Source organism: Miscanthus floridulus, chromosome 12, assembly GCF_019320115.1.
Source record: "Miscanthus floridulus cultivar M001 chromosome 12, ASM1932011v1, whole genome shotgun sequence".
Classification (NCBI taxonomy): Eukaryota; Viridiplantae; Streptophyta; class Magnoliopsida; order Poales; family Poaceae; genus Miscanthus; species Miscanthus floridulus.
In genome coordinates this window covers 21,285,833-21,312,492 of record NC_089591.1, presented here as the reverse complement: position 1 = coordinate 21,312,492, position 26,660 = coordinate 21,285,833, and positions in this window count along the sequence as shown.

Below are 26,660 nucleotides of genomic sequence, written 5' to 3'. Positions count from 1 at the left end.
GACTGGTCAGAGCTTGGGTTGTATGGGCATCTATGCCCTTCAGCCAGGTCCCATCTGGCACATCGGAGACATACACAGCATGATCCTATCCACATGTTTTCAAGAAGATGTTTCAACATCAACAAGATTTGACATTACAAGGACTACCAACGGTACACTCTTACCAGTGGTGGTGGATTTGTGATGCTGTATGCCACTTGCTTCCCAATGTTGCTTAGTTTAGTGTTACTTGAAAAGAGCTCCAGGAGGCGAATATAGGCATCATCCTTATTTATCTTCTTGGGGGCTTCAAGAGTGGTATCTTCAGCACCTATATATTCATACGCGGGGTGGAACCTCTCCTTGCTCGACTAGATCTGGTGTATGATGAAGTTGATGGCTACACCAACTCCATCAAGATTGTTACGCATCTGACCCAAAATTTGTAGAAGCTCATCGACCTGAGTCATCTCTGAACTGATCAGTCTTGTCGACTAGTTTCTAAAATGATCCTGAACACTAAGTGTAGTCTTCACCTATTGTTAGGCTCGGGAACTACAATGTATACATTGCACCTTGTGGTGCTTGTATCAAATTTAACAGTTGGCTAAGTTCATGTTTTCTTTCTTAGTCATTGATACTCTTTGATTCTGACACTAGGTGTCTTTTTCACCTACTATTAGGCTTGAGGACTACAATGTATACATTGCACCTTGTGGAGCATGTATCAATACTAAAATCCTCTTTTGACTAAGTCATGGATGATGATCATCTGACTTCGCCAATGAAGCCTAAGTGTGTACACTTCACCTAAGGTGGAGAATTTTTTAAATTTTAAACTTGAGCTCCTTACATCCTTCTAGCAAGCCTTGAGTATGTTCGAGGCTAGTTGACCAGTTAAACTAGTCGGCACTTCATTTTGTTGATCGGATTACCAGTTAAACTGGTCGGATTACTAGTCAAACTGGTCAACACTTCATTTTGTTGATTGGATTACCAGTTAAACTGGTCAGATTGCTAGATTAACTATCTGACTCCAAGTTAAACTACTCGGACCTGCTTAAGACGGTGTTGCTCAGTGGATACAAGGCGCTCGAGGACTAGCTATGGGGGGTATAACCCTAGGTACCCATGGCAATGGACATGGGCCACACCATTAGGGGAGTTCTAGCCCATAAGATCAAGGACTATGGTGCTCGGCTTTGGTTGGCGTGCATCGCATGGTAATCAGAAGACATCTTGGCGATGAAGGAAGATCTATTCGGATATGATAGATATCATATTCCTTGTAGATACTTACCATATAGCCGAATAGATCTAGACCTAAACCGACCTGTAACCCTACCCTCCAGACTATATAAGGCAGGTAAGGACCCCCCTCGAATGCATCTCATATTCAATACAATCCACCAAAGACATAGGACGTAGGATATTATGTCGATTAGACGGCCTTAACCTATCTAAATCACTATCTCGGTGCCATGTCACCATCCACTTCCTATTACGTGCACCTCCACCAATCATCTACTACCATGGGTATACCCTCGGTAGACTACCGACTAGATTTTGTCGACAGTCCTGGAGTTGATGTGCTACATATAGGGTCTTTTGAGCAGCAGTGCAACAGATAAGACCAAGTTTCTGCTCAATGGTATGAAGCTAGTCATCAGCCTCTAGTGGTTCTTCAACCATCATGAATATAGGAGGATGAGTTTTGAAGAAGTCAGCATAGGTGTTATTGGCGGGCGAATCCTGACGACCCTGAGGGACAAGTATTCCATTCTACACTAAGGCTTGTAGGATTCATGCATTGTTGGCACTGACATTTATCAAACTACATCAGCTAGAGTGGGTGCTAGTGGTGGATTAGGTCGTGGTGTGGTAGCACGACCACATAAAGAGCTAGGTGCATCGGTTTTTCTAGAACACCTCATATTGTAGTGTAAGAATACTTTTTAAATTACCAGATTTCCAAAGATAGAACAACAAAGAAAGTAAAAGATAGCATGAATAGGATTGACAACATACTGAACCCTAGCTACTTGTAAGGGGTCAGTAAACAAAAGATTATTAAACAACATGATGCATGAACGATCTTACAATTACTACAAACCTGCGTACATAACTTTATTATAGACCTTTACATAAAACAGTAACAAGCAGCAACACACTAAAGTTCTTACAATATAGGGCCATATTAAACATGCTATCCCACTTTTACATAACTCTCTAGAAGTACCCTCCACCTTCATGGTGATAAGGAAAATGTGCAAAATGACAACGGGGAAAAGCAGGAAGATAGTAAAAGGTAGGATGACCAGTATCTCTTGGAGCTTCAGGATGGGTAAGATTACCTGGCTCTCCCATAGCCTATCTCAGCTCACTTAGGGGTGCATAGTTGTGACATGAAGGAAGGATAGGATAACACTCTCCGCAATTGACTGGGTGTAGGTAAGTTTATGGTAAAAGGTCTATTGGGGTAAAAAGAACGGGTGCTCCAGTCTCAATGGACGAATATGCAGTGGCGGTTGCGAAGATTTTCTAATTACCTGGTCATGTCCCCTAAATACCTTTGAGATTCATTCAACTCTAGGGTAAGGCATCGGTATGAGACATCTAGTGCTTGGATAAGCTCAGACATTCTATAGCTCTGGTTATCATCCTCATGTTTAGGATGTGGGTATAGGACTTCATTTACACTTGGTTGAACATGGTAAGGGAAGTAGGCAAATGTCTATGATTTGTTAAGTTTTGAGTATCTTCTTCTAAGGCAAGTAAGGGCATTATAGGCACAGACTTGGATAGTAGCTTTAGAAGAACTTTAGCATAGTATTCTACAAGATTGGGACCTATTTTGGTGGTGTAGACAAAGTACTCCGGTGCATAGAAGTTGGCACACCACATAAGGTCCTGTAGCATGGCTAGAAATCCTTCATTTCCTTAAGCCCTAGTCATGACGAATGGTATCCTTTGAGGCATCCTAACAAAGTAGAAGGATGAGTCAAAAATAACCTTTTTGACCAAATTAGATTTGAATCTAATGTTCATAGTTCATTCTAAAGTTTTGTAAAGTAGTACTACAATAACTTATATAATCTCACGCTTTGATACCAGCTATGGTAGAACTGCCTAAATTATATGGATCACATGTGCCTGTCATTGTCTTACTGACTTCCAACTGCTGCACATGGGAGCCAGACAACTACAGAAGTCTATCAGGTGTCATCGGGAAACCCAAATCATCCACCTAATCATTTAGAGCAGGATACATCATAGGGATCATTGTAGTATTACAACAGTTGTACAAATATACAATTAGATTACATCAGAGTAATAGCAGAAGTCTTACAAACCATAAGTTTGGAAACCAGTTTATTTAGTTATTACAAACCATAAGTTTTAGCCATCAAGGCAGTGGAGTAGGATGACAGGTACCACATATACTACAACACACAAAAGAGGTTCACCCTACCCAAGGGTGTGGGTGCACAACAAACTTCTACTCCTAGAACTCCTCTTCTAGAACCATCATACAATAGGGACCCAAGCCAACCTGCTGATGAGGCACACCTGCAACAAGGGTTTAACGAACCCTAAGTACAAAGGTACTCAACAAGAGTTAACCAATGAAAGGAAAAGACTCCAAGGATATGCAGGCTTACAGAGAATCAAGGTAACTCTGAAGCAAGAATCAAGATTAACTTTGCGTAAAAGCTTACTAATGATTGATCCTTACTTTCAATGTTTTAGCTCAAGTTAATTCATTACAAGTCTCCAATTTGCACTTGATCTCATTCAACCACTTCATTAACCATCATATCAAGTGATCATAAGTACCAATGTTTCATTAATTAATCTATGATGTATGGTCAGAGGATCATTCTCCTTCTTAGAGATGCACGGTGATTCAAATCGATTAAGCCCAGTTGGGGTTTCCTTACCACATGCCATATGCAGGTCCTAGACCTACATATATCAACCTTCACTTGGATCCTCCAAAACATGAACCGGTCTACGCTACCTGAGAATATAGTACTCCACCATCCTACGTCATCTGTGATGTTTTCTGTAAGGTGGGTACACGCTACTCTCACCATCTCCCACTCCCAGTGCGCAGTTAGTTTTCACAGAATGGAATAGCTAAGGTCTTAGGCTTAATGAAGTATGTGGCTAGTACTACAAAGTTATGTCCACAAGGTGGCCTACAATGAACGGTCCTTAATCGACACATACAGGACAAGCACGACTAGGCAAACCCTATTGGCTTAATCACCAAAGACCTTTTGCATGTCCCATTCGGTCTCAAGTTATTCAAATTCATTATTAAGCCTCAGGACATCTCCTAAGTATCAAACCCTTACGAATGATGAAATCACCACCTGAGTCTTATCAACTAAGCATTACAAAGCATAACTAACCTATGATAACTAGCAGGGTGACAAGGAATAGTATTGAAATGCCAAGGTAGACATGCAGTGATTGGTAATCAATCAACTCTTAATCTTACTTAATGCAATAGGCATAAGACTTAAGTGATTAACATTTATAAAACACAAGGATTGGGTTTATGCTCTAGGGCTTTCCTTCGATGTTGGGGTTGTCAGATTCCTCGGATGGACCACAGATATCAAAACCAACCTCCATAGAGTGAAAACCGACCTCTGGGACTTGCTCAACCAAAGGTTCACCACTCTCGTTCGCTAAATGTAAATAAAATGCTTGCTTTAGAATGTAGTGCTAAGCATGGATTATGAAGACTAAGAAAGATTAATTACTTGAATACAACTTTCCTTCACTTCTAATTAGGTTAACTACTCACAAAGCACTTGGTTGTTTATTATTAACAAGGTAATAGCTGAGGCCTTAGGCTTACCGAAGTATGTGGCCAGTACTACAAAGTCCTGGCCACATGGTGGCCTATAATGAATGGTCCTTAATCGACACAGACAGGACAAAGCACTGACCAGGCAAACCCTGTTGGCTTAACCACCAAAGACCTTTTGCATGTCCCATCTAGTCTCAAGTTATTCAAATACATTATTAAGCCTCAGGACATCTCCTAAGTATGGAACCCTTGAGAATGACGAAATCACCACCTGAGTCTTATCAACTAAGATTGCAAAGCATAGGTAACCTATGATTAACTAGCAGGGTGACAAGGAATAGTATTGAAATGTTGAGGTAGACATGCCATGATTGGTAATGGGACCAGTGGTTTCCTTGCCAGGAATGGGACATGCCCCCACAGACTCGCCTCGCTCATGCGCATCTCCTAGAACAACCCATTGAACCTCTATTGCATGAAAACTAGCACACCGGCGGCCATGGCGGCATGATGGAACTTTGGCACAATGGCGACAAACAACGACTGTGGTCTCCGATGATGTGAAGGTCACCATCACACTCAGCACACACATGCGAACGCGCCCGAGGGGTCTACCGAGCACACATGAGCAAGCAACGCACATGACCGCAGCGGTTCAGCAAAGTAGAGCACGCTGGCACGGTGGTGCTCTAGGCCATAAGGGCCCGCTAGAGACTAAATTGACGACGGCGTTAGCAGCGAGGAGCTCACCATGACTTCAAAATGCCAAGTAGTTGAACCGGGATGGCAGTGAAGCTAGTCGTCGGCGTCGGTGATGAAGGCGGCGGCATAGCTCATGGACACAGCGGTGTTCCGGCTCGTCAAGACTTTAGCTGTGAAAATGGTCATGTGTATAAGCAATAGGATGACAAGGCGAAGTAGAAATGCAACAAAGGTTGGAGTGGAGGTATGCCATAGAGGGCTGGCCATGGTGAGGGGCTCACGGTAGCACTCTACTTGATGCCGAGGAAGACGATAGCACTCGGGCGACTCCGGCTGCTTCGGCTAGCACGATTAGGTCAGGCGAATGTGCAAGGGGATGGAGAGCGTTGCTGCAAGTGAATTGTGGTGAGGTGGAATGATGGCGGTGTATTCAACCAGCGAACTAGAGGCACTCGACAGTGGTGGGAAAAGAAGAAGGCGAGCTCGAAGGGATGGCTGTAACACCCTAGGTGTTTGTTACCAGTTGAGCTCAACCATGACATGTTAAGTGGTGATGGAGATGTTAGATCAAACATATGAAAATGAGCCAACACTTAAACTTGGACAACACACCTTTACCTACATGATGACTCTTTTCAAATGTATGCTTGAATAATGTTAAACACACCTCTCTCATGTCCATCACCTTAGTATCAATCTCTCTTGAACATTGGAAAAGTTTCAGAAAGTTTGGAATCAAAAAGTCACATGAAATGATAAGTCATATCTTTGCATGAGTTGCTTTATCAAGTGGATGAAACCTATGAAGTCAACCAAACGTTGCAATCCTTGCTCAAACAACTCTAATTGAACTCTACAACAAAAGTTATGAAGGGTTCGTGTTGAGCAAAGGTGGAGAAAATATCCAAAAATAATGGAAACCCTAGATTCTATAGCAAAAAGGGCTTTGCGTTGACTGAGAAATAAAGTTGACTTCTGGACCAGATATGAGGTTTGACCAAAAATGAAAGTTGAATAAAAGTTTGATTATAACAAACTTTGTTAAAAGACCAAGTCGTGATTCGGTTTCAAAAAGGATCAAAACAAGGCTCAAACCCTAATAGAAAAGCTGAAATCAGCCCGACAGTGTTTGCAGTCCGGAATTCACTGACATTGACATTGACATCCTGCGTTCTCCAAATTTTGCTAAGCAACTTGAGTTGGTCCAAAAATAAAAGTTGAAGGTTATATTATGGAGAAGAGCATACAAAAAGTTGCACTGAGTTTGACCGAGTTTTGACCTCCGAAGGCAAGTTCCCGTGACCGTTATGAACATGTTGACACTATCATATTGAGGCTTAATTACCCACTGTTACAGAGCTCAAATGATCAGGCACCTTAAATAAGAAATGTATAGTAGGCTATGTAGAGCAAACTTTGTTTTTGGCCCCATAGCTGATTCAGCCCAGATCTGGCCCAAAAGCGTGCCCCACGTCAGACAATTCGGCGCACGCCACCTGTTCGCTGAGTTGCCTCTATGGGCGACGCGTGTCCATGAGCGTGGCAGCCATGCGAGAGCTTGCCCCACTCCATTAATGCGTGCGCCTGCCTCCTTCCATACCTCGGAGCCCTCCAAAGCAGACGCCCGAGCTTCTCACTCCCCTCTTTCCCTCGCTCGCCCTCGCCTCCCTACTCTCGGCAGAGCACGCCGCCGTCGGCGTTGCCTGCTGCCGTAGCCGGCCCTCCTGCAGCCTTTGCCGGCCAAGCCCAGGGCCGGGCGTGGCTCTGGCGAGCCATGGCTGGCCTGGCTGCACCACCGCCCGGCCTCCCCCTCGCATCCCTGGCTGGCCGAAGCCCCTCGCCGGCCGGTCGAACCGACCACGACGGCCCGCGACGCGTCTCCCGTCTCTGCCCCATCAAAAGGAAGAAGAAGGGTCTAATCATAAATAGAAACTTTTTAACGTGTTCACTTTGCAAAATAGCCAGACACAAGAAGTTACATTTACGGGCTTGGTTGATTTGGGTAAAGTCCAGGGTTCCCAATGCAAAAGTGTTTTTTTCGGTTTAATCTTTTAATTGCAGATTTTTGTGCTGAACTTTGGAAAATCGTAGCAATTAGTAGGAACATCATAAAATAGTAAATGAGTACTCTTTGGAATCCTTGTGAAATTTTCTATGCATTAGATCTATAATATGACATGTTTTAGTTTAAATATTTTGCTGTAAAAATAGATCTATGCAGTTAGGTTCTTAATACTAGTTATGTCTTGTCTTTTTCATAATTGAAGTTGTCGTGCTCAAATAAATGTGAATTTTTTATGGAGCATTACCCTGGTGATGTTTGATGTCTGGTAAAAATTTCAGGAGTTTAGGCTTGATGGTTTAAGAGTTATAAAAATAACAAATTCCCTGTGTTGCTTTGCTCCTATCCTGAATAGGTCTGCATGTTTGAATTAATTGGCCTAGTTGAGTTGTGAATCATGTCTGGGTGATAATACATGAGTTGTAGTACTTTTCATAAGCTTTTCAAAAAGTTAAATATCATGATTTTTGGTTAAGTAGATCTTGAGTTATACTTGCTCAAATCTCTATGGTTGTTGCTGCCCAAACCCAGACAGAGTTTCCTTGTTCTTACTATGGGGTCTACTTACTATTAGAATTAGCTTTAGGTGTTTACAACAAAGTTGTTTCGAATTTGCTAATATTTCTAAAAAGTCTAGAACCACATTTATTGGACATGTAGAACTCTAGTTATAGTTGTTTAAAGTTGCATATCAGATTCTGTCCATGTTTTGGACAGAGATGTGTTCATTTGATTAATTGACCTTGTTAACTATAAAATCATCTTGAGATGAGAATAATAAAGTTGTAGGTAACTTCATAAGCTTTTCAAAGAGTTAAGAATCATGAGTATTGGATGAAGTATGAGTGAGTTATTGGTTTATCTCGCTCTCACATGATTTCTTGCAATAGCAAATTGTCTTTTTCATAGAGGTAGCTATACTTATGCAAATGGCATGAAATTTATACAGTAGACTATTGCGAGGATATGTGAGCTACTGTAATTTTTGTAGAATTTATTGTGCATTTTTGGTATATGTTCATAAATACACCTTGATGTCTAAATAAATTAAGAAATGCTTTAAGAAAATTTATTTAGAGGTGCGCACCATGTTTTCTGGTGTTCTTTAGTCATGTGTGAAATGTTGGTAAAGTTGGTTTTGCCCAATTATGTGTTTGCAATATAAGTTAATAATTATTTTCTTACCGATGTGGTTTATGGATAGATCTGGGAACATAGCAAAGTTCTTCATGATAATGTGCTTTGTTGTGAAACTTGTATATACAAAAGTTGTAGATAATTCATATATCTAGCTTTTGTTAAAATTTGGTGTCATTTGGCCAAGTAGTTTGTGAGTTATGCCTGTTTAAAGTTGGGTTTCAGAAATGGCTGCTCTCTGTCAATTGTGGACCAGTTTCTGTAAATGGGTATATTTGACTTAGTTAACTTGAGAATCATGCTAAGATGATTAAACATGAATTGTATACAATTTCATAAGATTTCCAGAATGTCTTGTTGCATGGCTATTGGATTTGTATAACTCTAGTTATGATCCAAACATGAAGCTGTTGTTTCTAGTCCAGAAATAGACATATGCTAGTTGTGGTTGTTTACTCCATGTGTTGCTAAGTGTGGCTTATGCCCTTGTTGATGGTCAAGTTATGATACTTGTGACCTTGTTAAACTTGTGTCATGCTTGATGTGCTTGCTCTCTATAGTTAGTTGTGTGATGTTAGTTAAATAGCTATTGGTGTCTATGTCTTATATAATCTTGTGTTTGTCTTGAATGCTTATGTGATGCATCTTGTGTTACCATTCATCACATTCATACACATGCATCTTGCATCTCATTTAGGTACGCTAGATGAACCACGCGAAGGATGTGATGTGGAGCCGAACTAGAAGATTGGGTTTGGTGGATCTATCCCGAAGATGTAAGGACTAAGCAAGTGCTAGGACCGGAGATATCACCAAGACGGTGCAAGCTAACTGAACTGACTTGTGTCGGATCCCAGGCAAGCCCCGGAGCATTCTAAGCCTCCCATATTTTACAAATATCTTGAGTATCTTTTATTGTTGATGATGCATTAAGTATAGGAATTGGTTGGAACCAATTGTTGCATTATATCCTTACCTTGTCCAGATAAAATCCTGTGAATCCTAATTAAGTGTAGGATCGAGTGATGCTTAGCTATGCATAGACCGGTAGAAGTCAGGTGATTCCCTATCACCTGCGAGATGTAGGATGAGCTCTGGTCATGGTTGGCTATATATGCTATCATGGGAAAAGAACCATATGTTAATAATGAATGGAGATCGGATGGGATGATGGTAGTGCAGCAACAAGGCATGGAGGTCTTGGGTGTGAATCTATCCCCGTCTGTGTCGTTTAAGGACCAATACGCTGTACGTCCTCATGTCATGTTGAACATAGCCTAACACTTAGCTGGCCGGATAAGTCGTTCCGGCCGTGAAGCCTAGTAGCTTGATTCAGGCTGGGGACACGAGCAGGGGTCCGCAATCTAGATGGAAGTAAGGATGTGCGGGGAGCCATTGGCGTAAGCCCAAGGGCGGGTTAAGTCACCAAGCACTCATGGCAGAGTGGTTCCCTGATTTTGCGGCACTGTTCGGACTCATGACTCCTGAATTGTACCAATGGTGACTTGTTTGCGACCCTGACGGGGGAAGCAGGGTTGGTGTTTATGAATACCCCTCCAGCTGGATAGGAATTGATTCGAATCGCCGTCTCTCCCAAATAGTGAGAACTTGATTGAGCAGCGGCAACGTAGATTCACTAAATTTAAAGATATGGTTAAATGATGATGATGATGATGATAATGACAATGAGCCATGAAATACCTGATATGGTTATTATTGTTTGCAACTTAATCAAGTGATTGATTAGTACAGGTGCTAATATAGATGGTAGGTAATGGCTAAAAGAAATTGCTAGTACATGTGAATAATGCTAATGGTTACTCAAGCTTTTATGCAAAAAGGTTGTCTAGCCAGATCCACTAAATTAAGCTATGCATGATCCTTGGTGTCATTTGTTTTGGTTTCCGACGGGTAAGTCTGGCTGAGTACATTCAAGTACTCAGGGTTTATCTCACCATGTTGCAGGTGGAGTTCTCGGCCTATTGAAGTTGGTGGCTAACCGCCGGTGGGCTCAGTGATTCTATAGTTACTCTCGTCTATATGCTTTTGTCGGATGATGTCACTTATGCTAGCAATGTATTTAGAACTTATATTAAGGTAATCATTTGAAAGCTATGTTGTTTTCACTAAGCGGTTTTGAAACCCAAACTTGTACTATTATTTGTGAACCCTATTTGTAATATTATTTCCGCTGCAACCCTACGTATGTGATGTGTATTTGCTTAATCATGTGATCTTGGTTGTGATGTTGATTTACCGAGGTCTTTCGGGACACTCGGCGGACTACCGGGTTTATATAAGTGAAAGTATGCACGTGTCAACGTGTTAGCTGGGACAGCCGTACTTGATCTTGTATAAATTGGGTGGTTCTGTCATAGGCTTGGTGACTTAAGGGCGTCTGGGTGTATTCTAGGCGTCCATCTCCTGCTTGCGAAGCATCCAGGCGAAGCAGCTGCATGCTCGCATAAGAAAAAGTGGTGAACCAATTGGCGGTAGTGGCAAGCAGGCAAGCAGAGTGCTCTGTTGGCCCTATAGTTGCCTCATAGTGCTTCTCCCCCCCTTTTCTCCCAAATCCAAATGGCAACTCATCGTGCTCCAAAAATTAAAGTTGTTCATCTAGCTTTGGTCTCCAACTTTGCTTTAAACAACATCACCTAATTCTAACTGGATTATGAGATCAGGGTCCATGAACAAGGATAGATTGAACAACAAACTCTGAACTTTTAGATCTTCAGTTAGGGTTTTGAAATTGAGTTAATTTAGATCAATTTGTGAATTAATTGGTGATTAATTATTGAGCAAACCAAACAACCAATAACACCATTACAAAGTTCAAACTTCAAACTTTGAAATGATACTATTGTTTGAGCATGTTTATTGAAGAAATTCATTTTAATAATGCCCCCAACTTTGAACTTAATACTAAATGCAAGACAACCAAATATGGTTAAGTATTGAAATCCAAGTTTAAATTCAAATTTGGAGCTCAAGTTTTAATGGATTGGATTTGAATTCATGCTCCATACTTAACACTAGTGTAAAAGCACCAACTTTACACCTCAAAGCTTATTAGAGCATAATTTGAAGTATTTTAGTGAATTTCAAAACTAGAAGGTCACATAGTACCTTAAAAGGATTTTTGGTTTTAACTCAATACATCACACATGCATTGCATTGCTAGCCAATTAACATTGATTTTAGTGAATGCAAAGCTTGGTTAGCTACCATGAATGCTTTACATGCAAGATGATGACATGCTCAAGTTTTAGTGATGCTTAACACCTAGGGTATTACATTATGTAACACCCAGTTTATAAATAAAACCAAGGGAAGAGTATATGTGGGCCTAGGAAGTCCCAAACCACATATACTTACAAATTGTATCAATATCATCATAGGCGCAACATTTACAACTTTATTACATCACATTATTGTAGCTCAAAAGCTTAACGCAGCAGAAGTGTCTCTACCTCCGAGCTCCACTCCACTAGGACTCTGGCTGGTGGCACCCTCAACCTAGACCTCCTGGAACTCTTCTGGATAATCCTCATATGCTCCACAATCTGGTACCCATCCTAAATTTTTGTTGAACAACGACAAGTGTGAGTGCACCAAACTCAGCAAGTATATCTATGGGGGATGCAAGGCTTAGAGGCTTGACATAGGTTACTTCGGTCAGCATTTTAGTTGATCATATTTTATTTTTATACCTGAGTTGCTAACTTACTAAGAAAAACCCATTCCAATGTAAAAAGTAATTTTGGCATCAATATTAAAGATATCTCCCATCCAACCACATATTTGGCTATACATAAAGGATCTAGGCCACTCATGTCCATGAGCATGGTGGATATATTAGTTTGATCAAACTCTACAGAGTGTGTACGCTTTCACCTTGAGTCATGATTCCCATGTGTCGGAGTTTGCAAAGCCCAAAATACATCTTCCTAGGAGGCATGGCAGGGTCTCACTACAAAGCCTTTCACTAATTACCCTAACAAGTTAGTAGCCAAGAGGTTTCAACGGCAAGTGTATATGGATGCTCTCCTCCCAAATGGCACACATGACCGCAGCCCTATAGTCAATTGGGTAGGACAAGAGCCACATCCCACATGGCAGCCACCTCTTGCGCCTTCCAATAACCACTAACAAGCTAGAGAAAACTAGTTACATGACTAAGATCGTGCCCATTTAATTCTCAAGGCTGTACAGATGTCCTGGGTTCCACTTTAAGTGATTATCCTTATGGAAAGCAACTGGAGCATAAAAGATCCCATGCTCCAGCCCCTTCTTACCAAGTTGCTTAAAAGCATCTTTTATTCATGGTTGCATATATCCATTAGTTAATATTAACATTAAGCATTTGTTGAGCTTAGTCAAACTATCCATCTATTATGCAAAACCTCCAATAGGTAACAAGGATTATAGATCAAGTATTTCTAGGTATGTACTTAGGGTATATCAAATTTAGACGCATGCATATGTATAAAAGTGATTAGAGTTGCTAGGTAACAAGGAAACCATAGGCTATACTTGCCTTCCTCACAAACTTGATCTCAGAACTGCTCCTCAAAACTTGATCCTCGAACTGCTCACCCACTATACGTGAGATCAGCACCAATCAAGAATTCTAGACAATCATTACATGCAAGAAAATTATACATCTGTTAGAACATTACACCAAATAGTAGAAACATATAGGGAAACACTTATAGAGATATTCTACATGTTTCTATGAACACATGAATGCGAAGATCACTCTAATCAGACCTAAAATGATAAAGTTATGAACAAAACCATTTCTAGGGGCATTTCTGCAAATAAATACATTTTTCTAAGGGCCTACATTCTAGATCCGAGGCCTAAAATGTGAAGAAACTAAAAATAGAGGGGCTCCAAAGCAAAAACATGGGCTCTGGTCCTTAGGTTCAAAAACTAGAGAACATAGGGTCTAAACTGCTAAAAACAAGACCTAAATCCAAGGATTTTTAACTGCGGTGGACGACATGTTGATTCTAGAAAAATCCTGGTGCCTTTTTGAAAAAGGGGTGGCTACAGTTGACTAGGCGCCGGCATGGCGCCATGTGTCATGATGCGGTTGGGTGGGTCCATGGATGCATCATGGACCGCGTGCATGGGCTCGGTCCCACGTTCCAGCATGGACCGATGGTGGGGTTATGCAGCAGCGCGCCATGGGTGCGGCCCGAAGCTCACCGATGAGCGGCTGGAATGGCACTTCTGGCCTCGACTCATGATGTGGGTAGCACCAGGGGGAGCAAGGGCGATGGCAAATGTGACAAGGGGCTCGGCATGGCTGGGAGCGGCTTACCACAGCGAGCGATGACGATAGCAACCTATAGAGAGAGAGAAGAACTCTGGTGAGCTCTTGCTCACACAAAACAAATGCAAAGGGCTCTGGATTGCTCTAGGCGGGTGTGGCTTCACCTTCCAAAGTCTGGCGGCGACACCACAATGACGGCAAGTTGCCAGAGACGACAACCAAGAGGTGGGAAGGGTGGTGCGGATGTGGACTAGAAAGGGGAGGCCTCGACCTTGGCTTTATATGCTAGGGAGAGGCGGTGGAGGGGTACGAGTACGCCACTATGGCCAGTGGTGGTGGGCTGAGTGGCCATCATGGCCACCCAGGTGGCGATTATGGGTGGGGCGTAACGTCAGCAATGACACTTGAGCTGGAGGTAGGAGAAGGGGCGCGGGGGTCACAGATGAGCGAGGCCATGGCAACAGTGGGTGCGAGCGCACTAGGGAGCAGGGTTGGGCCGCCAGTAGGTGAGGCAGCTAGCGCTGGCAGCGGCTTAGTTGGGCCGATGGCCCAACAGCGAGAGCCGGCGTGGGTCCTTGCAGGGAGGCCGAGCGGGCCACGGTCGTGGGCCTAATGAAGATATGGGGGAGGGGGAAGGGCTGGACCAGCTCTGGCTTTGGGCCAAAAGGGAGGGAGAGGGAGAAGGAGAAAAAGAAAAGCCTTTTCTTTTCTATTTTTTGCAAACTTGCTCAAATTCAAACTAGGTTTGAATTGAAAGCCACTCAACACTATTCCTACACTCAAACAACATACAGTGCACTAGCATGAATGCAACAAAAGTGTTTCTAAACCTTATATTTGATTTTAATATTCATGAAAATTATTATTTGACCTAAATTAATCATGAAAAATTAAAAAAAAAGAAGCAAAATTATATACTATTTCTAAAAATAATTTTTAGGGTGTTACTGATAAAAAATGGGTTAAAGAACTCCCTATAGTTTTATCGGCAGTGCGTACTACAGCTAACCAGGCCACGGGTGAAACACCATTTTTCCATGTGTATGGGGCTAAAGTTGTCCTTCCCCCCCGAAGTCCAACTAAACTTGCAATGAATAGCGATGTTCTCCGAAGAAGAGCAACCTGATCGTTGGTACACCGACCTAGAACTCCTCGAAGAAAAGCATGATAGAGTCACATTCTGAGTAGAGAAATATCAGGAAGCCCTTCACAATTATCATAGCTAGTGTGAATGCGGTCGGGCACTTAGCATCTGCGATCTTGTACTCAAATGAGACCAACGCACAAAGGATAAAACTAAGTTGACACCCCTTTGGTAGGGTCCATACATTGTAGTTGATATAGCCCGACCAGGCGCATACCGACTAACAGAGATAGATGGGGATATGCTCTTGAATACATGGAACATGGATTAGCTACAACGCTTTTATGCATAATAAACTACGTTCCTAGTGTTTTGTTTCTCAGCATACTGCCCAGATAAGTACATTATTTTTATTTATTTCTATTTCTCTGTTAGTAGTAGTTTTGCCGAGCACATAAGCTCAGGGGCAGGGCTAGGGTTGTTCAATTCCAATATTTTCTTCGACTAGTCTTCTACTCTTTATTCGGATAAGTTACTCTTATCCACATAAAGAGTCAGGGGCTAGCATACTACTATTCACTAGTCTACAAAAATTCTCAATCATGCTAAGCCTAAATCAAGTAAACAGCATCGACACACTCACATAGTATACAAGCTACCCAAGTTTAGCTATGACAAGTCTAACTGTTCGCTTGATGATAGGTCAAAATAGCAAAAGTAAGAAGAATTATGTAAGACTAGCAAAGTAGTGCATTAGAATACATTTCATAATGTTGCAGGAATAGGTAAATGTTTTCATTCTTCCTCTTCTTCATCACTAGCTGACAAGTTCAGCATCTCTACGAATGGCTTGAGCACTGCTCGGCTCCCATCAAAGAGTTCCTTGGCCTTACCTCCATCATAATTGTAACCCTGAAAAATTAGGCCTACATTAAGATTGCACAGGTAGCTTCTGAGGATGTCGATGGCATGCCCAGTCGAAGTGAGAGCACCTTCAACGAGCTTTGCTTCAACATCTATACGATGCTGCTCAGAGACCTCAAGCTTATGCCACACCTCTTCAACCTCCTGCTCCAGAGTCGCCTTCTTGCCCTCTAGGTGCCTAGTGTAGGCGACATGATCTGCAACCATGGCAGGGCTTGAGACAAATTCCACTACAAAGGTACAGATTTACATAAGCAAGTCATTTACATACCCTCATTTGCATCTCGAAGAGTCTTTAGCTCCTCCTCCAACTGAGCCACCACTACCATGTAATGCTTGGCCATGTCACTAGCTCTCATCCATGAGCTTTGATAGGTCTTCAAACTCTCAATAAGTGGACTCATTTAGGAAGGGTCATCTTCGGGAGCCACCTCCTCGCTCCCTAGAATCTTAACCTAGGTCAACAGCTTTAGGTTAGGCCTATCTAGGGTCAGGGCTGCATCAAAATGTAACCTCTGGCTACCATGCTTGGGGCTTCCTCTAATCTAGAATATCACCAAAAGACACATGCATCAAGTGGATATTCGGGATAAGCATATAACCAAACAATTCAATTTACTCATGGCCTAAAGGGAACAAAGCACTTTAGCTTTGGCACTTGCTTAGTCGTTAGATGGCTGGTTGTTAGGGTTGACTTCTACTCCTAAGTATAGACCCCCATGTGCGTTTGATACTATCTAGATAAGAAAATGCCTCAAATAGTGTACCAAAGATGACCATAGTGGATACATGGTCATGTCTATGAGGCGGGTCTCTAATTGAGCGCTCTTCTCTAGCGCTAGCTTGAGCTGCCACAACCCTTGCATCCTATCTTCATGGATGGCTCTTGGATTTGCTACTGGCTCTCTTACTTTCTAGAAGGGACACATTGTCGGGCTCCCCTTCTGATCGTAGCTTCCTCTTCTCCAATTGAAGGACTGATCGAGCGGCCAGCATCTTCTTAGGCTTTGCTGGCCCCATGCCATGTCCTCCTTGCCCTTCTACCCTTGAGTCATCTTTGGCTTGGGGGTAGGGGTCCTTGCGGGAGGGGCCTGCTCCTGTGGCAGCCTCTCCCCGACCACTACCTGCTCTTGGGCAGCCTTCTCCCCGACCTCTGCCTGTTCCTAGGTCGTTCGTCCATGACCTTGATAGGCTCAGGGGCTAGGGCTTGTGGAGCCCTTGAGGCATCCTCCTCCTCATCGCTCAGTTCAATGCTTCCCAACACAATTCTGATACCGGGAAGCGCCTAATGACATAGGAAATCGAGTAAACCTGATTGTTTAGGGAAGCAAGTCTAAAAAGAGCTAAATAACTCACCCCAGGTGGTAGGTTCTCATCGCTGTATGGCTATAGGACACCATCCTAGCTGGCCCGATCCACACCGAGGATATACTTCACCCGATGAGTGATCTCTTCCTTTGACACTTCTAGAAAACAAGGCAGGGTTAAAATTCTCTAAAACTAGACCAACAAAGGGGTAATATTTCTGAATAAGAACGAAGTCGGGATAGGAGCTAACCTGCCGCTGACTCTCTATTTGGATCTGTGGTCCCTGAATACATGTAGGCTAGATCCTGTGCTTCAAGGGAATGATCCTCCATCTAGCAAAGGTCTTGATGTGGCAGTGCATCCTCCCAGTCATGATGGGGGCGAATACCAGGACTCATTAGTCATGGGCATCCTATAATCGATCTTGATGACATTCTTCTCCTGAATGTAAAACCATTTCTCTGCAAAGCCCTTCTAGGAGGACTTGATTGGAAAGACAATGTACTCTCCCTTCTTCCTAAGGGAGAAACTGATTGACCCAACAAATAGATTGTTGCCATGATACGTGTCTGAGTAAAAGTAGCACCATAAATCAAGATAAGGTTTGACCCCAAGCCATGCCTCACATAGGAAGGTAAAATCGCTAAGCATAGTGATGGCATTGGGTACCACCTAGGCATCCTCGATCTTGTAATGCCTACAGACTTGCTCCAAGAACTTGGATGGTGGCACTCCAAATCTGCATTCATAATGAGAAATGAAGGTGGTGATTTGGAAGGTATCTAGGGTCAAGTGGTTCTCACCTTGGGTTGCAGTCCACACATAGCCTTCTAGAAGAAGACCACGCCCCCTCAATGTCTCTAGATTCACTTCTGATGTCGTCGAGGTGGTCCAGTACTCGTTCAGTTGGACCATAACCATCTATACCATCGTCTCTGCTAGGTCCTTGGGTTTTTCCTTCAGTTGGACCAGGGGCTAGGGCTTCGATGTGGTAGCCTCCTCACGGCGAGCGGTGGCATCATGCTTATAGCTTAAGGCCATGGTGGCGGTAAAAGGGAAGGGTTGAAGGCAAGCAAAAAGGCAAAGGGTAGAGATTGGGAATGCTAAGTGGGAGAATAGGCACAGTGGTTGCCACCGAAGTGAATCAAGGGGTTAAATGGTAGCCTACCGTGCACAATCCCTAAAAATTGCTCAGCAACCATAATGTGTGCATAGACTGCCACGCCAATAGTTATTCACAAGGAAAACTATCACTTTTTATTGCTAGAATAAAATTGACAATTTAGTGCCCTGTGAATAATTCACAATTAGGATTTTTATCAACCAAGTTGTGAGCAAAGCTCCACCCTTACTATAAGCCTCGGGTCCCGATTAGCCTATAGTTTAGGGCTATGAGTATGCTCAGTAACTGGGTGCGTCGCGGCTATGGTCGTGGTGACTTGAACATAGAACAGTTTGAAAAAGGTGGATAAAAGCAAAATAACCATCCATATCATGAACTAGTCATTTCATTGATATAATTCATTAACATGGATTTACAAAATGATTAAACTAGGACCCTAATCTAAGATAGCAGGAGCAGTCACTTCCTCTGATTGCCACCAAGCTCCTTATGGGATTCGCTAATGAGATGGGAGCAGCCTAGCTCCTCGACAGCGATACGCTGCCAGCGGGTCTGTCCTTCACTTCCTTCTTCTCCACATTGACCTCCTCCTCCTTGACATCCTCTTCCTCACTATCATTGTTGAGGATCACTAGGCACCATCTCCTAGGATGATGATGGCCTTGCAATTTAGCTTTACAAAGAGCTTCCTCGCAAATCTCCTTGTCATGGCTTGTGTCTGATCGGTCAACGACGTAAGCAGCAGAGGGACCAAGGGTGTTGGAGATGATGGAGGCGGTAGGGGCAGTGGAGATGACTAGGGTAGTGAGAGTAGTGCCCACCAGTGGGGTCGAGTCTTTTGGCTCATCCTCATCGGAGAGCTCGATCACCACATTCAGTGTCGATGGCACCGGCTATGTTGATAGCCTAGCCGGGGATCCCAACTGGAGCACTTTCGTTGACCCTAGCATCCCCTCCTCAGATCACTGGGGCTAGGGACATGAGAAGCATGGTCAGTAGCGACGTCGCTATCGATGCTAGGGATTTGGAGGATGTCGGGGATGGAGACATGGGCATAGACAGTGGGGGCCATGGTGTACTGCCCGACGACACCACCTCGGTCGATTGGTCAGGCAAGTTGGCAAGCAGTAGACATGGCACCTTGCAGAGACGCTTGCACCTGACTGGTTTTCTTCCTCATTTTTACAACAAGATTGTAGAATGGAGGTTGTAGATTTGTCACAAGTGGGCCTGATTAAATAGGACCAAGCCGCTTTACTAGGAATCTCAACTGGCGTCCTAATTAAAAAGGAATTAAATCTCCACCATGCGCACTCATGGGAAGCTGAGCTGACATGATGCTTCGATTAATAGATGACTGCATGCCCCTGGATTGCATGTGAAATGGGATTAACAAGATAAGACGACTTGGGGATGGCACTAGAACATGATCATCTCCCAAACAGCACACTTTTATCGGGTTGTAAGGGATCAGGAGTTAAGTCGCCATTAGTAACCTGGGCTACCTCTTGGTACTTGAACTACAAACCATCCAACTAAGACAATCCTGACTACTCATTAATGACCAAGTTGTGTTTGGCAGACAAGCTTGGGGGCTTATGTCGATGCCATAACCCTGGGTACCCCGTCTTCCATATTGCCGATTATCGACTCTGGATCAGAGGAGACCCGAAGGCCCACGATGACCCTATTCAATGAAGGATATCTTTAGATTACGCTAGGACTTTGGCTAGGGCATGACTCCTTAGCTTGTAGGGCAAGTTGATCCTAGATATAAATAGCTAGCAATAACCCCTGTTGTAGTCATAGCTACATTGTAATAGCAGTCTCGCCGAATACAAGCAATATAAGAGTAGCAACTGTATGTATGTCTTTTACTCGCTTCGTGGGGGGCCAAAGCAGTATAAATCTCATCTCCATCTATGATTGTTCTTTGCACCAAAATGGTGTTCCCCAAGAACCAAATATCTGCCGATAAAAAGCACCAACAGAATTATTTCTCTAATATCTACTTAGTCATGCTAATGCCATAGAAAGGAGTACTCTGAGTGGTCAATTATCATTTACCATTCATATTACATTTATCTCTTGACTTACCCCTGTTGTGAGTAGAAGTTTGTTTATGGTTTATCTCTCCATCATATGTATAAGTTATCAATATATTCCTTTATCTGTCCTTCCTTGTGGTAAAAATATAAATAACGATACCTTGGAATACTCTCAGGTGAAGTGCTATAATGGTATATTATCTGTGTGCTTGCAGATCATATATATATATATATATCTCCTTTCTAGTCATAATATAATACTTAAGTACTTCATAGTGTCATTCTAGAAGTGACGCTAGAAAGTACCAACAAGCATTTCTGGCATCATAGGTAGGGATGACAACTTAGCAAAAGTGACATTAAGAAATGTTTACAAACATTAGGTGGCTATGTAAACAAGTGACAAGTTAATAAATACCAATAGATGTCTATTTTCTCAGACAGGATTGAAGAAATCATGGAAGTTTTCATGGATGACTTTTCAGTCTATAGAAAAACTTTCGATCATTGTCTAGAAAATTTAGACAAAGTCTTGCAACAATGCTAAGAGAAGGACCTGTTACTTAATTGGGAAAAGTGCCATTTCATAGTCCTAGAAGGCATCGTTCTTGGGCACCTTGTCTCTGAAAGGGGGATCGAGGTAGATAAAGCTAAGATCGATGTTATTGAGCAACTACCACCCACTATGAATGTGAAAGGAATCCATAGCTTCCTAGGTCATACGGGGTTCTACACACAATTTATCAAAGACTTCTCACAAACCTATTAGCTAAGGTTGAGCCTTACAAGTTTACCGATGAGTGTCTAAATGGTTTCCATACCCTTAATAAAGCACTCATCTTAGCACCAACCATCCAACATCCCAATTGGTCAGTGTTGTTCAAGATCATGTGTGATGCTAGTGACTATGTTGTTGGGGAGGTCCTTGGCTAGACCAAAGATAAGAGGCATCATGCGATCGCTTATGCAAGCAAAACACTGACTAGAGCACAACTTAACTATGCTACCATAGAAAAAGAGGTTCTAGCAGTTGGTTTTGCTATTGACAAGTATAGGTCTTACTTAGTAGGAGCAAAAGTTATCATTTACACTGATCATGCTACATTAAAATACTTGCTAACTAAGAAAGACTGTTAAACCTAGATTAATAAGATGTGTACTTCTACTCCAAGAATTTGACCTTGAAATAAAGGATAAAAGGAGTAGAAAATATTATCGCAGATCATTTGTCACGTATGCAAGTCACTAACATGCATGAGTTACCAATAAATAACTTCCTACGTGATGACATGCTGCTGAAGGTGATAGACTCCAACTCGTGGTATGTGGACATTATGAATTTCATGGTCGTAGGATACGTACCACTGGGGGAGAATAAGAAAAACCTAGCAAGCCAAAAGTAGATGTCACCTTTGGGATGACCCGTACCTATACAAGGTGTGCTCTAATGGCCTGTTGAGGAGGTGTGTGTGAATGGAGGAGGGAGTTCAAATTATCAAACAATGCCATGCAACACCATACGGAGGCTGCTACGGAGTGTTCCGCACACAAGCCAAAATCTAGCAGTGTAGGTTCTTCAGGCCAATGATGTACGAAGACACCAAAGAATTCATCCAAAGGTGTCGGAAATGCTAGTCGCAAGGAGGCATAACTACTTGTAACGCAATGCCCCTACATTACAACTTGCAAGTGGAGATATTTGATGTCTAGGGGCATTGACTTCATGGGACCATTCCCGAAAATCCCATGACAGCGAATACATCCTGATAGCCATTGACTATGTATCAAAATGGGTGGAGTCCTTATCGTGTAGAGCCAGTTGATGCCAAGCATGCCCGAAGGATGTTCCATGAAGTGATCTTCCCTCACTTTGGAACACCCATAATGGTCATAAGTGACTGGAGGAAAGAGCAACATTGCCACCCCTTACCGCCCTCAGACAAGCAGGTTAGGTAGAAACTTCAAATAAACAAATCAAAAACATATTGCGAAAAATAGTCCATGAGATGGGGAAAGGATGGAAGGACAAGCTACCTAATGCACTTTGGGCATACAATACAGTTTACAAAACTCCCAATGGCATGTCACCATACCAGCTCATTTATGAAAAAAGTTTCCACTTACCTATCAAGATAGAGCATAGAGCTCACTGGGCAATAAAGAGCTAGAACATGGATGTCAAACTAGCTAGTAGAAATAGACATAAGCAGATCGCCTGAGCTAGAAGATTGGAGGGGGGAGGCTTACCACAGTGCTAAGTTTTATAAAGAAAGAACCAAACGATGGCACAATCACCAAATCAAGCAAAAAGAGTTCAAGGAAGGAGATAAGGTACTACTATTCAATTCCAAAGTCAAGCTATTCAGTGAAGGAAAACTCCAAAGCAAATGGAAAGGACCGTATAGCAGTCGTCAACACGTCATCACATGGCACGATCACAATTCAACATGATGAAGGTAATGTTTTAAGGTAAATGGTCAACGATTAAAAGTTTTCTTGGAGCCTTCATATAATCCCAAAGAAGAAATATATATAATAAAATTAATTGCTTTTAACAATTCTCCTAACTCAAAATAAGTACAACTCAAATTCAATAAATATCTTGTTTTTGTGTTTTCTTTTGTTTACAAATAAGACAGGTAAGAAAACAAGTCTAGGGGAGGCACCACACTCGCGTCCAACTTAGTTGCATAAAAGGTCGCCATGTTCAAAACTTTGGTTTGTGCAACTCACTCTCTCTCTCTCCATATTTAGAACAACAAGAATTTAAAACTGAACAAAATTTTAAGATAAACTACGAAGTGATCGCTCCATCTCCATATCTCCCTACGATTAGAAGTTTGCATACTCTTTATTCCTTTCTAACATTCCTATAACTTGTGAACACTTACCATAGGAAAACCCATTTTATCTAAGTAATTGACAAATGAAATATAGTAGGATGACATGAAACTTGCTCTTTCTTGCAAAGTACTTGGGGGTTTATCTTTACAAAACAAAATTCAAATAGCATGTTCCTTGAATGATATGCAAATACCCACCAGAGCCATATATGTTCATACATGAAAAAAACTTTCCACATATGCCTCTTACTTTGCCTTGAGTTTAGTCAAGTTTTGTGACCCCTGTTGATAGTTTTTTCTTGCTCCCAAGATCAAAACTCACGTACACACCACATAAAACAGCTATTCCAACACTGGGAATATGCTAAAATATGTTTCCATCACCAGCAAATAAATACTTCATGCTCCAAAATATGATCTCCCTAGCATATTTCTAGAAAGAGACAAAAAGGCTATGCAAAAAGAACTGAGAAAAAAATGGGACACATGAAGGTCCCAAGGTATTGAAAAAACATATGAGCACATGAAGGCTCATGAGAAAAATAATAGCCATGTCTCAAAAAGAAAACCTAGAGATCATATCAAATAGAGGAGTATAGTTCCATCAAATTCCACACACTTGCACGATTTTGATCTAAGAGTATGACACTTCTCTCCCGTGGATCTAGAATTTGACTTTACAATATATGCAAGGTAAGTATGCCTCAAATTTCATCCATATCCAAGCAACATATAAGCTATTAGAAGTAGGAAGATCAAAGGGAAGGCAAACATTCAAAATATGCCTTGGTGAGGAACCACTTACAAATTTGAGTGAGTTTAGAGAATCATTCAAGGAACAAAAGCTATCTTTATGTTTTCAAAACCATACAAAAACTCAAGTTTCTGAGCAAAGATAGAGTGAGAAGATTTGAATCCAAGCTATTCCATTTTTCAATTATCCAAGATATTTTCGTAGACATGTGGAAGTTCATAGGTTCAAGTGAAGCTTGGAATAACTTGTATGCAGATTTCAAATAAAGAAGATGAACCCGCTTAGTTCTTAGAACTTCACTCGAGGACAAGCAAAGGACTAAGTGTGGGGGAGTTTGTTGGTAGTTATTAACATCCCACTTCTTACCGCCAACATTTTGATAAAACAAACAAATATGAATGCCAAAACTTAGAATTAGGGGTTTCAACTCACAAGTTCCACAAGTTTTGGTGTTTGTAAGTTTTTCAGGACATATGTGCAAAATACATCAAAATACGCAATCAGAGAAGGTGCATTCAATCAAAACAAAGAGCAAGGCCCATCACCCCGAAGGTTTTAGGGGCAAAACCCATAAAGACATGGCCTAGGCCCACTCAGAAACCGTCCCCGTGAAGGTGGTGCGGGGAGGTGCCACCCAGGGTGCGGGTGCGCCTAGGGTGTGGCCGCACCCCCACCTGCGCCAACCGCCATTCCACTGCCATGTATCGCTCCCTAGTGGCTCTCCCATGATGGTTGCCTCCCCAAACTGACCATCCCATGACTATATATAGATGGGATAGGCTCTCACATCATAACACAACAAGAGAGCAAGTAGAGAAGAAGAGCTTCATTCCTACCTAGGCTTTAGCTAGAATTGGAATAGGGAGTGAGTGAGCTAAGAGTTGGAGGAGTCCAGAGTGTTGGCTACCTCTACTTCTTGTACTTGGTGACCCTTGTACATCAAGCGGACGGAGTGCTAGGGTTCTCAGCTCTCTCTACATTTTTACCTCAACGTACCGAATACTACTTGAAGTATAAGGTTCATGTTTATCTTTGGTGTTGAGTTCTTAAGAAAAGTTATCTTTGATCACTATATTCTTGCAGGTTCATCGTATGCCGTCATGACAGATACTCTAGTAGAAGGGCCCTGATAAAAACGGATAACCCTTGCATGCACGCTAGAGTAGTAGTCGATAGCATAGACGTGGTGTCTACGCTAGAGGCTACCTTCGTTTGCCTTGTTCCCCACGGTTGAGAGGTAGGTGGTAGGTGGTGATAGCCTTGTCCGTCTTTTGTAATCCCCTATGTTTGGGTTCGGCATGGAGCTAGAAGCCAGAGGTACTTGGCAGACCAAGTATAAGTCGGTGCCTGAAGTAAGTCTATAGTTGCAACACTATCTAAAGTTAGGTTCTCTATCCTTAGAAAACCTCACTACCCTAGCTATCTTTCTTCTTGTTATCTTAGGTGAACTAGCTAAGTGGCTTTATGCATCCATTCCTTAGGGAAAATACGATATCCCTGAATACTTCTGGGTGAAGTGCTATGACGGTATATCCGTGTGCTTGTGGATTCTTTTGCTTCCGCTAAGAAATACAAATAAAAGCTTTAGATTCAGAAAATAGGGGCAAATCTACAAAGTTAAAAAAAACATGGGCAAACATGCAGTTAGATCTGAAAACAAGGGTAGTAATGCAATTGTCCCAAGTATATACGTTGTCTAGTATTGTGGTTCGGGGGTCTTTCTGATTCAGCTACTAGTTTAGGTGGTCAATGGTGAGACGACTAAATCTAACCACCGGCCACTAGTATTGGATACAGACTAGCTAGGGGGTCTACATGAGAGAGCGAGAATGGGAAAGAAAAGATTTGAGGTGTGGTGTCTTAAGGAAGAAACGGTGGAGGAAATTATTAAAGCGGCATGGTTGAGAGCCAGGACAGGAGGAGAAGCGACCTTATTTATGTAGAAAGCAAACTAGGTACAAGAGGATCTACATGTCTAGGACAAGGAAACATTGCAGTGACCTGCAATACTATTGAAGAAAATGAAAAAGGAGCTAGAACAGATAATTTAAGAAGAGGTGAACTAACTGATGAAAATTTAGGTGTATAGAAGGAGCTCCTATTACGGATTGAATTGTTATTGGAACAGGAGGAAATTATTTGGGTACAAAGGGCTAGAGCCAATTGCCTAAAACATGGGGATCGCAACACAATTTTTTTTAATAAATTTGCCTCTAGCCAAAAGAAGAAGAACACAATTAAAAGCCTTGTTGATAACCACGGGGTAAGACAGGAAAACAAAGGGGTGATGTGTAGCATGGTGAAGGAGCACTTCAGCCATCTATTCACATCTCATGTTGCTGAGGTAGATATGTCAGTAATGAGCGTTGTACACAGGAAAGTTGCGTTGATGGCTCTGTTTTTAGCAGAAGAAGTGAAAAAGGTGCTCATTAGCATTGGTGATCTAAAAGTGCCCGGACCAGATAGGCTGCATGCATTTTTTTATAAGAGATTTTTGTCTATGTTGGGGGGACGATCGGATCTCGGAAGTTCTACAAGCAATAAATTCAGCGTCCATTCTAGATGGATGGAATGACACCATGATCGTGAT